Source organism: Capricornis sumatraensis, chromosome X (assembly GCF_032405125.1).
Source record: "Capricornis sumatraensis isolate serow.1 chromosome X, serow.2, whole genome shotgun sequence".
NCBI lineage: Eukaryota > Metazoa > Chordata > Mammalia > Artiodactyla > Bovidae > Capricornis > Capricornis sumatraensis.
In genome coordinates, this window is record NC_091092.1 from 128,675,677 (window position 1) to 128,690,853 (window position 15,177).

General features: G+C 37.7%; 1 pseudogene; it reads left to right on the forward strand.

Moving 5' to 3' along the window:
• The first annotated feature begins 14,388 nt into the window (after window positions 1–14,388).
• On the forward strand, window positions 14,389–14,888 carry LOC138071951 (ubiquitin-conjugating enzyme E2 N-like; annotated as a pseudogene).
• The last annotated feature ends 289 nt before the right edge of the window (window positions 14,889–15,177 follow it).

A 15,177-nucleotide genomic window follows, 5' to 3' on the forward strand; every position in this document is an offset into this window, starting at 1 on the left:
GAAAATAATAGCGAACAAAGCAACTGACAAAGAATTAACCTTAAAAATATACAAGCAGCTCATGCAGCTCAATAGCAGAAAAATAAACGACCCAATCAAAAAATGGGCCAAAGAACTAAACAGACATTTCTCCAAAGAAGACATACGGATGGCTAACAAACACATGAAAAGATGCTCAACATCACTCATTACCAGAGAAACGCAAATCAAAACCACAATGAGGTACCATCTCACGCTGGTCAGAATGAATGCCATTAAAAAGTCTACAAACAGTAAGTGCTGGAAAGGCTGTGGAGAAAAGGGAACCCTCTTACACTGTTGGTGGGAATGCAAACTAGTACAGCCACTATGGAGGACAGTGTGGCGATTCCTTAAAAAACTGGAAATAAAACTGCCATAGACCCTGCAATCACCGCTGGGCATACACACCAAGGAAACCAGAACTGAAAGAGACACATATACCCCAATGTTCATTGCAGCACTGTTTATAATAGCTAGTACATGGAAGCAACCTAGATGTCCATCAGCAGACGAATGGATCAGAAAGTTGTGGTACATATACACAATGGAATATTACTCAGCTATAAAAAAGAACACATTTGAGTCAGTTCTAATGAGGTGGATGAAACTGGAGCCTATTATATGGCGTGAAGTAAGTCAGAAACAGAAACACCAATATAGTATATTAACGTATATATATGGAATTTAGAAAGACAGTAATGACAACCCTATATGCAAGACAGCAAAAGAGACACAGATGTAAAGAACAGAGTTGTGGACTCTGTGGGAGAAGGCGAGGGTGGATAATATGAGAGAATAGCATTGAAACATGTATATTATCATATGTAAAATAGATGACCAGTGCAAGTTCAATGCAAGAAGCAGGGCACTCAAAGCTGGTGCTCTGGGACAACCCAGAGGGATGGGGTAGGGAGAGAGGTGGGAGGGGGTTTCAGGATGGGGGGGACACCTGTATACCCCGGCCTAATTCATGTTGATATATGGAAAAACCCACAATATTGTAAAGTAATTAGCCTCTAATTAAAGTAAATTAATTAAAAAAATAAAGCAGGAATAGTAGAGGTAAGGAGAAAATTAAGGCTCAAACACTGAACAAGATAAAAAAGGACGCTGTATATGATAAAAACATATAATTAAGAATATATAATCTTTATACATTTATGTTTACTAAGTAACACAGATGCCAAAATAGGCAAAAAAGCACTATAGAAATGCAAAAAGAATATAATAAAAATGTAGTGTTAGAGGAATGCTTCAATTCACCTCTTTCAGAACTATTATACATCTATGAGGCAAAAAGTTAGCAGAAGCATGGATGAGGTGATTGATACAATGAACAATTTGGGGTAACAAATACATAGAGAGTCTCTTCTATGTACATGAAACACAGAAATAGGTCAGGTACACGGCCACAAGGAAAATCTCATTAAATCTTTAAGGAATAATGAAAGAGTGACACTTTAAAATACAGACTATTTTAAATGTGGAAAGAAAAACATTATACTAGAAACCCCTTAAAGAGGATATTAAAAGGGGAATTATTGCCTAGAACCTAATGAAAAAGAGAACATTTCATATTAAAATTTACAGGATACAGTGAAAGCAGGATTTAAAGGAAAATTTATAGCCTTAAATATCTTCATTATTCTAAAAACTGTCTAAAAATGAAGGACCTATAACCAGTGTTAAGAAATTAGAAATAAAAAATAGCAAAGTACTAAACCCAGAGAAATCAGAAGAGAAAATCAGTATAGGTAAAAGCACAGAGTGAACAAGTGCCCCTCCCCCAAAAGAGTCCAAAGGAAAACTAAATGTAAAAACTGGAACTTACAAAAGACAAATAACAAGGTCTTGCAAGCCCCCTTGCAAGGCAGATCAAGGGGAAAAGGAAGTAGCAGAAGTTCACAACAGAGGAATAAGAAAGGTGAGAAAACCACAGATTCACTAGAAATTAAAAGAACTATGAGGGAATTCCCTAGCAGTCCAGTGATTAGGACACCACGCTTTCACTGCCAAAGTCCCAGGTTCAATCTCTGGTCAGAGAACTAACATCCCATAAGCAGCATGGCCAAAAAACAAAACACAACTATAAGAAACAGTAACATGTAATTGTAAACAATGTATAGGAAATGGATTATTTCTTTGCAAAACTGAAGCCAGCAAAACAGATCAACCTATTAAGATCAATTACCATGGATGAGGTTGGAAAGGAGAGTAGCTGTCCACCATGAAAAATGTACCAAGACCACACAGGCCTGCAGATGAGGTTTGGGGAAAAATGGGTCTGCTGCTTTTTGTACCTGCTTCTCTCTAATTGAATGTATACACAAATGATGTGCGGCTCCTATCAAAATGCAGATTTGAATCCAGTAGGTCCAGTGGACCCAAGACTCTGCATTTCTAACCAGTTCCCAGGTGAGGCAGATGCTATTGGTACATGGACTCCACTTTGAGTAGCAAAGATTTAACTATTTTAGGCAGTGGAAAAAAAGAAAAGGGAGATTGGTTCAAGATGGCAGAGAACAACATGCACTCATTTCCTCCTGCAAGAGCACCAAAATCACACCTAGTTGTCAAAACCACCATCAAATAGGAGGGCGCTGGAACCCATCAAATAAAGTTTTCCCAAGTCCAAAGACAAAGGAGAAGCCTCAACGAGATGGTAAGAGTGGCACAATCACAATAAAATCAAATCCCATACTGGCCAGGTGGGTGACCCACAAGCTGGAGAACAACAATACCAAAGAAGTTCTCTCACTGTTGTGAAGGTTCTGAGCCCCACGTCTGGCTTCCCAGCCTGGGGACTGGAAAAAGGGACTGAGAATCCCCAGGGAATCAGACCCTGAAGGCCAGCAGGATTTGATTATAGCACTTCCACAAGACGGGGAGGGTGATGGGGGTCAGAGACTCCAGTCTCAAGGGGTACAAACCAAATCTTGGCTGCACCAAGGCCCAGAGGAAAGGAGCAGTGACCCCATAGGAAACTGAGCCAGACCTACATACTAGTGTTGGAGGGTCTCCTGCAGAGGTCTGGGTGGACAGTGGCTCACCATGAGGATGGGAGCCCACCCACCAGTCCTGGGAGGTGTCCTTGGTGTGAGCCCTCTTGGAGGTCACCATTAACCCGATCATACACCCTGTAAACCCCAGGGCTGGGTCACCTCAGGCCAAACAACTAAGAAGGAAGAAGCACAGCCCCAACCATCAGCAGACAATCGGATTAAAGTTTTATTGAGCATGGCCTTGCCCACCAGAACAAGACCCAGTTTTTCCCACCGCCAGTCTCTCCCATCAGGAAGTTTACAGAAGCCTCAGTCTCATCCACCAGAGGGCAGACAGAAGCAGCAGGAAGAATCACAATTCTGCAGCTGCCAAGTGAAAAGCACATCACAAAAACATTAATCAAAATGAAAAGGCAGAGTTATGTCCCAGATGAAGGGACAAGATAAAACCCCAGAAAAACTAAATGGAGATAGGCAACCATTCAGAAAAAGAGTTCAGAATAATAACAGTGAAGATAATCTAGGATCTCAGAAAAAGAATGGAGAAGATGCAAGAAATGTTTACCAAAGATCTGGAAGAACTAAAGAACAGAGATGAACAATACACTGGAAGGAATAGCAGAATAACTGAAGCAGAAGAGTGGAAAAGTGACCTGGAAGATGGAATGGTGGAAATCAGTGCCACACAACAAGATATAGAATAAAATTTTTTTAAAAAATGAAGACAACATAAGAGATCTCTGAGACAACATTAAAAGCACCAACATTTGCATTGTAAGGGTTCTAGAAGAAGAGAAAAAGGACCTGACAAAATATTTGAGGAGGTAATAGCTGAAAACTTTCCTAACATGGGAAAGGAAATAGTCAACCCAAGTTCAGGAAGCACAGAGAGTTCCCGGCAGGATAAACCCAAAGAGGAACACATCAAGACACACAGCAATCAAACTGACAAAAATGAAAGACAAAGATGAAATGTTAAAAGCAACAAGGGAAAAATGACAATAATATACAAGGGATCTCTAGAGATCCCTTCAAGAAAATTGGAGATACCAAGGGAACATTTCATGCAAAGATGGGCTCGATAAAGGACAGAAATGGTATGGACCTAACAGAAGCAGAAGCTATTCAGAAGAGGTGGCAAGAATACACAGAACTGTACAAAAAAGATCTTCACAACCAAGATAATCACAATGGTGTGATCACTCACCTAGAGCCAGACATCCTGGAATGTGAAGTCAAGTGGGCCTTAGGAAGCATTACTAAGAACAAGGAGGTGATGGAATTCCAGTTGAGCTATTTCAAATATTAAAAGATGATGCTGTCAAAGTGTTGCACTCAATATGCCAGCAAATTTAGAAAACTCAGCAGTAGCCACAGGACTGGAAAAGGTCGGTTTTCATTCCAGTCCCAAAGAAAGGCAATGCAAAAGAACGCTCAAACTACCACACAATTGCACTCATCTCACAGGCTAGTAAAGCAATGCTAAAAATTCTCCAAGCCAGGCTTCAGCAATACATGAACCGTGAACTCCCAGATGTTCAAGCTGGTTTTAGAAAAGGCAGAAGAACCAGAGATCAAATTGGCAACATCTGTTGGATCAGAGAAAAAGCAAGAGAGTTCCAGAAAAACATCTATTTCTGCTTTATTGACTATGCCAAAGCCTTTGTGAGGATCACAATAAACTGTGGAAAATTCTGAAAGAGATGGGAATACCAGACCACCTGACCTGCCTCTTGAGAAACCTATATGCAGGTCAGGAAGCAACAGTTAGAACTGGACATGGAACAACAGACTGCTTCCACATAGGAAAAGGAGTACGTCAAGGCTATATATTGTCACCCTGCTTATTTAACTTATACACAGAGTGCATCATGAGAAACACTGGGCTGGAAGAAGCACAAGCTGCAATCAAGATTGCCGGGAGAAATATCAATAACCTCAGATATGCAGATGACACCACCCTTATGGCAGAAAGTGAAGAGGAACTAAAAAGCCTCTTGATGAAAGTGAAAGAGGAGAGTGAAAAAGTTGGCTTAAAGCGCAACATTCAGAAAACGAAGATCATGGCATCTGGTCTCATCACTTCATGGCAAATAGATGGGGAGACAGTGGAAACAGTGTCAGACTTTATTTCGGGGGGCTCCAAAATCACCGCAGATGGTGATTGCAGCCATGAAATTAAAAGACGCTTACTCCTTGGATGGGAAGTTATGCATAGATAGCATACTGAAAAGCAGAGATACTACTTTGCCAACAAAGGTCCGTCTAGTCAAGGCTATGGTTTTTCCAGTGGTCATGTATGGATGTGAGAGTTGGACTGGGAAGAAAGCTGAGTGCCGAAGAATCGATGCTTTTGAACTATGGTGTTGGAGAAGACTCTTGAGAGTCCCTTGGACTGCAAGGAGATCCAACCAGTCCATTCTGAAGGAGGGCAGCCCTGGGTGTTCACTGGAAGGACTGAAACTAAAGCTGAAACTCCAATACTTTGGCCATCTCATGCGAAGAGTTGACTCATTGGAAAAGACTCTGATGCTGGGAAGGATTGGGGGCAGGAGAAGGGGACGACTGAGGATAAGATGGCTGGATGGCATCACTGACTCGATGGACATGAGTTTGAGTGAAGTCCAGGAGTTGGTGATGGACAGGGATGCCTGGCATGCTGCCATTCATGGGGTCGCAAAGAGTCGGACACGACTGAGCGACTGAACTGAACTGAATATACAAGGGAACTCCCATAAGGTTATCAGCTGATTTCTCAACAGAAAACTCTACAAGCCAGAAGGGAATGACACGATATATTTAAACTGATAAAAGGGAAGAAACTACAACCAGGAATACTCTACCTACCAATACTCTTGTTCAGATTTGACAGACAATCAAAAGCTTTATAGACAATCAAAAGGTAAGAGAATTCAGCACCATCAAACCAGCTTTATTGTAACAAATGCTAAACGGACTTCTCTAGGCAGGAAACACAAGAGAAGGAAAAGATTTACAAAAAACAAACCCCCAAAATTAAGAAAATCATAATAGGATCATATATATCAATCATTACCTTAAATGTAAATGGATTAAATGCACCACCAAATCACACAGACTGGCTGGGTGGATGAAAACATCTGCATGTATTCACTTCTACTTACCACATCACTCTACTTAACCTCCCAAATTGTATATAATTATTTTATATTGTTAGGTTAATCACGTTTTCATTATGGCTTGCAATTATATTTTATTTTTGTCTGGCTATTGACTATAAAAACTGACAAAGCATTTTTTACTATTGTGATTTGTTGTTGTTTAGTCACTCAGTCGTGTCCAACTCTGCAACCCCATGGACTAGAGCCCGCCAGGTTTCGCTGTCCATGGGATTCTCCAGGCAAGAATACTGGAGTGGGTTGCCATGCCCTTCTCCAACTACTGTGATTACACAACTATTATTCATTTTAATACCACTGTATCATGATGGGGCAACAGAAAATATTAACACTAGAATTCTGTATCACTAAAACTACCATTTAATAGAAAAACCTGTAATCACTTTTTAAAATCCACATGCACATTAAACTATCTTGGAATTTTTTGAAAAGTACAGAAACGCCCAGGTATTGCTTTTCTTCCTCCAAAGCTCCAGATGTGAGTCTAATGAGCAGCCATGTTTAAAAGCAACTAGATTACATGATGATATTTTACTTCTATCTACTTTCACTTTTTCTATTTCATATTGAGTGCTCTCATTTGTTTTTTCATTTATCCTTCTCGTTTTTCTATTGTTCTTTCTCAAGCCTTTATCAAGTATAGTAGAAAAACTTTTGTATACAAATATATATAGTTTGTATAATATATATTTTTGAAAACTTATGAATTTTTGCCTACCAAAAAAACTTAGAGGACATTTTGGTTCCACTTGTTTGATTAAGTGTGAACAGAATGCTAGATTTCTAATTTATATTGACTCAAAACTTTGATATAGTTCAATTTATTCTGATATCTAGTGTTACTGCTAAAAGTCTAGAAAGCTTATTATCTTAGTGACTTTTTTAAAAAAAAATTTAAATGAGACTTTAAATTTCTAATCCAATTCTGAGAATATAAAGAAATACTATGTTGTAAAAAAAAAAACACAAGAAATTAACATGTGATATATTAACTAAAATACAGATTTTTGTCCTAATGTCACAATATTTTATACTAGCATCCATTATTTGCTTTTCTATCTTATGCAAGAGTCTACATTGTATTTAGTTGCATTGAGCAGCTTCAGATGCATGCAACAAATTCTGACAAATTCTCTCTTCATTTTTATTCTGTTACAATTATTTTCTAATTTTGTTATGGCTTTTTAGATACACCCATCATTTATAAGTGGACACTTAATTTTCAAATACATGGGATTTTGTTTAAAGTATCTTTAATATTAATTTCTCATTTTGATACTTATTTCTCATTTAAATGCTTTCTTCTCTGCAATCACCCTCTGTTTTTTTCAGTTTAACTTTGAGGCTTTTGATGGCTAAGTTGAAGATCACTGTTGGTAAATATCACATTGCACTTGAAAATACGTGGGTTATTTTAAAAATCTTTTGATAGTGATTTCTAACAGAATTACACAGTGATAAGAGAACAGACTCTGTATGATTTCAATACCTGTACACCATGAAATTTTTGCACTTTATTTTATGTCCCTAGATATGTTCCATTGTCTTCTAGTTTATAGTCTATGGGAACTTGAATAGAATTTGAATCCTACAAAATAAATAAATAAATGCTTTCTTCTCTGTGGGTTTTTTTCAGTCTTTTAATTTTACCAAGGTTTTCAATGGGTAAGTCAAAGATTTCTCTTAGTAAATGTCACATAGCACTTGAAAATAAGTGGGATATATTCAAGTATCTTTTGATATTGATTTCTAACATAATTTCACAGTGATTAAGAGAACAGACTCTGTATGATTTCAGTATCTTTAGATAATGAAATTTTTGCACCTTATTTTATGTCCCTGGATGTTTCAGTTTCTCCTGGTTTATAGTATATGGGAACTTGAACAGAATTTGTACCCTGCTGTTGTGTGAAAACTGTATATATCTTACGTATGTTGAACAGGTTCACAGTGCTTTTCAGGTCTATTATATCCTTCAACTTTTCTGTCTATTCTATTAATTTTTGAAAGTTTGATATTGAAACTCCAACTAAACATCTTAATTTATCTACTTAAAAATAATTGCAATATATAGTGGAACTATATGTAACTTTGTTCTGTGTTTTCTAAGTCTCCTATAAATGTGTTATTGTACTTTCATAATTTAAAGTATAAAGAAATAAAAAACTTTTTTTAAAAAGATAAGGTTTACCAATTCATTTTACAAAGCCAGCATACCTTAAACACCAAAATCAGACAAATGTAATTTCAAGAACAAATTCTCAACCTCGAATTCATTTCTAAATACAGATACAAATTCTAAAAACAGATTAGCAAATAGACTTAGATATCAAATTTTAAAAATCACAAAGTGTTTCAATACGAAGAAACCTATCAATACAAGTCTTTGTATCAATAAACTGAGAAATATAAGCATATTGATAGATGCTAAAAGCAGCCATATCCTGGGGACTTCCCTGGTGGTCCAGAGCTTAGGAATCCACCTGCCAATGCAGAGGACGTGGGCTCAATCTCTGGTTCAGGAAGGTCCCATATGCCATAATGCAACTAAGCCCGTGTGCCACAACTAAACAGTCTGTGTGCTGCAATGAAAAGATCCTGCATGATGCAACAAAGATCCTGTGTGCTGCAGCTAAGACCCACTGCAGCCAAATAAATAAAATACAATAAAGATAAAAAGCAGCCATTCCTAATAAAAACTTGAAGGAAAATAGGAATACATGAAAACTAAGGATATATTTAAAAACCAACAACAAAAATTATCTCAAATGTCAAAACACTGAAAACAGTTCATTAAAATCAAGGAGGAGACAGGGGTACACACTAATACCATTATTATTTAACATTGTTTTAGGGCTGTAGTGGTTCTCAACCCTGGATGCTCATAAAGAATCATCTGGAAAGCTTTCCCGAAATATATACCAAGTCAATCTCTGATCATAGAAGTTTGGCACCAGAACTTTTTAAAAAGCTTCCTGGTTGATGTTAATGCAACCTGGGATCAGAATCACTGTCTTAGAAGTGTCATCAAATGCAGTATGTAAAGAAAATAAAACAGGTATAATCTTTAGGGAAAAAGTAGGCTTGCCAGAAAAATAGTGAATATCCAGTTAAATTTGAATTTCTAACAATGAATACACTTTTAGGATAACTATATCCCATGCAATATATATTTCCAGACATAATTATTCTAAAAAATTACTCATTGTTTGTCTGAAATTATATTTAACTTGGCATTCTGTATTTTTGCTTCCTATCTCTGGTAGCCTTGAATGAAAATATATAAATCAGATCTGTTTGTTGATACTGTAACTGTCTACCCCCCCAAAACCCAAGAGATACTATTAAAAAACTTTTTAAATTAATAACAATATTTGGTAAGAAGGTTGGATATCAGATATATTACAATAATATATTGAATTTTTTTTACTCTAACAGTAAGTACCTAGAAATGCAAATGGGATAAGTTTTTCATTTATAATAGTGGCCAAAAATGAATATATAGGAATATATAGGAATATATTTAATGTAAGAAACATTAGACTCATAAAAAGAAGCTTAAAATATCCTATTAAAAGAAAGAAAACTATTTATGAACAAATAGAAAGTTACAATTGTTCTTAGACAGGAATATTTAGTATCATTAAAAATGTAAAATTTCCCAAGTGTGATACATAAATTTCATTTCAATTAGAATCATAATAGGGTTTTTCTTAGAATTGTATAAAACTAACTTAAAGTCCATATAGAGAAATAATTGTCTGATAATAGCTAAACAACTATGAAAAGAACAGTGAAGTATGACTTGCCTTACCAGATATCAGGGGATTCTATAATGTCACAAAAATTAGGTCAACATAACATTAGCATAAAAACAGATTAACTAACGATAACATCTAGACAATCTAGAGTTAAATACCGGTATATCCGAGAGATTAGTATACAAGTGTGGTCATTCAATTCAGCAGGAAAAGCAAGGGTTATTCAATAAATGAGGATGGAATAACAAGGTATCCTTATGAAAGAATATACAAATAGACCACATATACATGTAAACATAAATTTCTGGATGTAAAGGCTTAAATGCTAAAAATTAAAACCCTGGCAAGAAAATCCAATAGAGTAAATGTACCATCTAGAGAGATTGGAAAGACCTTCTGCAAGTTTAGAGGCTGTAAGACCAAAGATGGATAGATTTACTACTTAAAATATAAAACCTTTTTTATGGCAAAGGTATATGAACAAAGTCAAAGGACAATAGATATGGATAAGAATTTGTAACACAAATAACAAAAGTTTAATTTCTATCTATACAAAAATATCTTACAAATTGATAAGAAAATGATGAAGAGAAAAAAAGAAAAAAATTTTAAAAAGCAAAACAAGAAAAGGATGAAGAGCTCCAAAGAAAAGCAAGCCCCCCAAAACATGAATATACAATTCACAGAAAAGCAAGCCAGAACACATGAAAAGATGCTCAAATTCTTTAGTAGTTGGGGAATATAAATTAAAGTACTTATGTGATGTCATTTTATACTCAGACTCATAAAACATAGAACTGTAGCATCTAATGCTAGTAGAGATGAGGAAAAGAGAATTTTCATACACTGCTGAGGGAAATGGCACTGCCAAAGACTTTCTGGAAGCCAATGTTGCAAAAGAGTTGGACACAATTTAGTGACTAGACAAGAACACTACAGCAACAGCCTTTAATTTTAATATTAACTGGCAATTCGACTTCTGGCAGTATCCCTTTAGGAGGGCTGGATTAGTATTCCTACATAGGGAACATACATTCAATATTTATTGCAGCTTTACCTGAGTGGTCAAGAGCTGGAAACAAAGTAAACACCTGTTAAAAAGCAGGATGGCTAAATAAAGGGTGATCCTTCATAGTGTGCATATGTGCTAAGTCGCTTCAGTCGTGTCTGACTCTTTGTGACACTATGGACTACAGCCTACCAGGCTCCTCTGTCCATAAGGATTCTCCAGGCAAGAATACTGGAGTGGGTTGCCATGTTCTTCTCCAGGGTATCTTCCAAACCCAGGGATTGAACCCACATCTCTTACGTCTCCTGCATTGGCAGACAGGTTCTTTACCATTAGTGCCACCTGGGAAGCCACTTTCATAGCACTGAAGTATAATAAATTAGTAAGAATAAGAAGAAAAATAAATTAATGATCAAAAACATTCATGGCAGCACTGTCCATAATAACCATAAAGACTATCAGTAGTAGAATGGATAAATTCCAATATATTCAGTTCAGTTCAGTTGCTCAGTCGTGTCTGACTCTTCGCGACCCCATGAATCACAGCACGCCAGGCCTCCCTGTCCATCACCAACTCCCGGAGTTCACTCAGACGCACGTCCATCAAATCAGTGATGCCATCCAGCCATCTCATCCTCTGTCGTCCCCTTCTCCTCCTGCCCCCAATCCCTCCCAGCATGAGTCTTTTCCAATCAGTCAACTCTTGGCATGTGGTGGCCAAAGTACTGGAGTTTCAGCTTTACCATCAATCTTTCCAAAGAAATCCCAGGGCTGATCTCCTTTAGAATGGACTGGTTGGATCTCCTCGCAGTCCAAGGGACTCTCAAGAGTCTTCTCCAACACCATTACTGTATACATAAATATATGTTTATCTGATGACATATATAGCTCTATATAGGTCTGTGTGTGTGTATTCCCAGTCATATACAACTCTTTGAGACCCCATGGACTGTAGCCTGCCAGGCTTCTCTGTGCATGGGATTTCCCAGCAAGAATACTAGATTAGGTTTCTATTTTCTTTTCCAGAGGATCTTCCTGACCCAGGGATCGAACCCATGTCTCCTGCATCAGCAGGAGGATTCTTCACCACCATCACCTGGCAAGCCCCCTATATAGGTCTATATGGGATAAATAAAAATATGGAAGACCATATAGTAGATTAACATGGCTTCCCTAAGTGACAGAGAAGGGAGGTTAGGCCCTTGCTTATGTTAGAGAAGGAAAGGTGGAAGGACAAAAAAAATGCGCTCGTGTTTTAAAAGAAGTGTATAATATGATCCCATTTATGTTTAAAAAAAAAGTAAAGAAGAAAATTATTTATTTAGAAATAGTTCTGCTGCTGCTGCTAAGTTGCTTCAGTCGTGTCCGACTCTATGCAACCCCACAGACGGCAGCCCACCAGGCTCCCCTGTCCCTGGGATTCTCCAGGCAAGAACACCAGAGTGGGTTGCCATTTCCTTCTCCAATGCACGAAAGGGAAAAGGGAACATGAAGTCGCTCAGTCGTGTCCAACTCTGCATGACCCCATGGACTGCAGCCTACCAGGCTCCTCCATTCACGGGATTTTCCAGGCAAGAGTACTGGAGTGGGGTGCCACTGCCTTCTACCAGAGTTTAAAAACTGAGACCCAGTAAATGACACAGATTGCATAATTCAAGCACCATGGCTTATTATGAACACTGTCCAGGTAAAAATATGAAGTCTCAAGATAATTAACAAATAGCAATGGATACAAAATGTCTAATTACTACCTTCCAGCATTATGGTGGACAATCTGAAGATTCTTTTATTTACCTAGAAGTACTGAGTAAAATATAACAATTACATTGAAATGTACAGCTAAGCTCACAAAAAATAAAAGCAAATCCCCAGGTGCCAAAAACAAAGATGGAAGTGAAAAAGCACAGGGGTGAGTGCTTAAATAGGGGGTATTTGTCTCTAGCATCCAGGGTTTTGGTGTTAATTCCCACAGAGGGGTAGCAAATGAAGTTTTGGGAGGTTAGAATTGGAAATGAGAACTTTAAAGCCAAGACCCTCAAAAGACTATTCTATTTATGTAAGGATTTAAAAACAAGAGAGACCACAGGACACAGGGCTTTGGGGCGGGGTGGGGGGAAGAAAAGCTCTCTGAGAATTCAAAACCACAGGACAACATTTCACGTTGCTTTTACTCTACCCACATAGTTCAGAAACTCCAGACGAAAAAGCCACAGTAGGATTATTCCTCAAGCAGTGATACTCCTGGGACACAAAGCAGAAGTCAAAAAAACACTCTGAAGAGATACTTCTACATCCCAAATACCATGAGATTTTCCCAGCAGGGGTGGGGGTGGGAAATATATATATATGTGTGTGTGTGTGTGTGTGTGTGTGTGTGTGTGTGTATAAGCCCTGCTAATGATGAGTTCACAATAAAAAAATGCCAAAGCCCCTGAGTGAACAATCCAACCTGTCCTAGTCTACACGTACAAGAAACAAACAATTCTACCCCACTAACTGCAAATACAGCGGGAGAGAAACAGAAAGTGCTTATAAAGGAAATACACATAAAATGACTGAAAACCAAAAAGGAAGCAATCAAATCCTAAGAATAGAACTAAACTCTATGAAATTAGGAACTTTTTGAGAATATAAGGAACTTCTAGAGAATACAGTTGATCTTATTTGCCTAGTTACATAATCACTACATAATGAATTAGTGAATACTGAAGTTTACTCCTCCAGGAAATACAGAGTTTGGGCCTTGCGAGCCTATGGTCACACATTTCTGTCAATCAATAATGTCACCTTGTTTTGAGTGTGCTTCTGTTTAAGGACACCTCATGTAATATATTTAGTTGATTCCTTAACACTGAACTCATGGCAGCAATGTAACTCAGGCCTGAGCAAACCTTATCTAATACATGTATTTTCTTCTTAAGGCATCTCACAACTTTCTTGCACTCAGGAAAACTTTAGATAGCACTTCAGCACTATATTTGGGGCTATTTTAAATAGCAAGATAACTAACAAAAAAAAGCACACAAATTTATAAAAAATCAGCACTAAATATACCTCAGAGAGGTGACTTGTTTATAGTATGAGAGACACACAGAAGGCAGATCATCACCTTGTCCCACCACAGCTGGGAATATGTACAACCCCAAATAACTGTTCCTTTGCATATGACCACCATAAACATTACTTTTGGGTTACACACAAGTTTTTAGAGAGCAGTGAATTCGCAAATGCAGAATCTGCAAATAATAAGGGTCCACTGTGGGTCTGCTGTATCTTTATATTTCCAGAGTTGGAAAGCATATTTTTGTTTTTTGACAAGATGCAAAAAGCACACATTATAAAGGAAAAGACTGACAAACTGGATAAATTAAAATAAAATAAACTGAAACTTAAAACTTCTGCTTCAAGACCAGAGGCCAAACTCAGGATCTGACAAGATGGCTAGGCTGCCCCGCAGGGTTATCACGAAAACCCAGAGTCTGCTGGCAGAACCAGTTTCTGGCATTAAAGCAGAACTAGATGAGAGTAATGCCCAATATTTTCACGTGCTTGTTGCCAGCCCTCAGGATTCCGCTTCTGAGGGAAGGAGTTTTCAACTTGAACTATTCCTTCCTAAAGTACGTTTCATGGCCAAAATTTATCATCCTAATGTAGACAAGTTGGGAAGAGTAGGTTTAGATATTTTGAATAAGTGGTCCCTAGTACTGAAGATCTGAACAGTTCTGCCATCTATCCAGGCTTTGTTAAATGCTCCCAATCCAGATGATTCATTAGCAAATGACGTAGTAGAGCAGTGCAAGACCAATGAAGTCCAAGCCACAGATACAGCTGGAGAGCATGGACTATATATGCCATGAATAATATTTACATTGACCCAATCACCAAGTGTGCATCACTTCTGTTCTGCCAAGACTTTCTCCTTTCTGTTTGCATTTAATAAACACAGTCTTACAAACATTGCAGAATAAAAGCCTAGAAAGCTTCAGTTCTTTGGTGATTAAATGCACATTAGCAAATCGATATCTTGTCCTGATTCACTGTTGTGAAACATCAGCAAAGGCTAGAAGTATCAAAACTGTTGACAAACTTTTAAAAGGGCCCCGCTCTGCTTTTATGTATTTCCTCCATCATGGTTTAAGTATAAAGCACCGGAAATGAAGGAAGTTATCAGGGTTAGCTGCAGGGGTGTGGGTGTTTTTATCATTTTTTGTGCAGGGAGGTAGTTT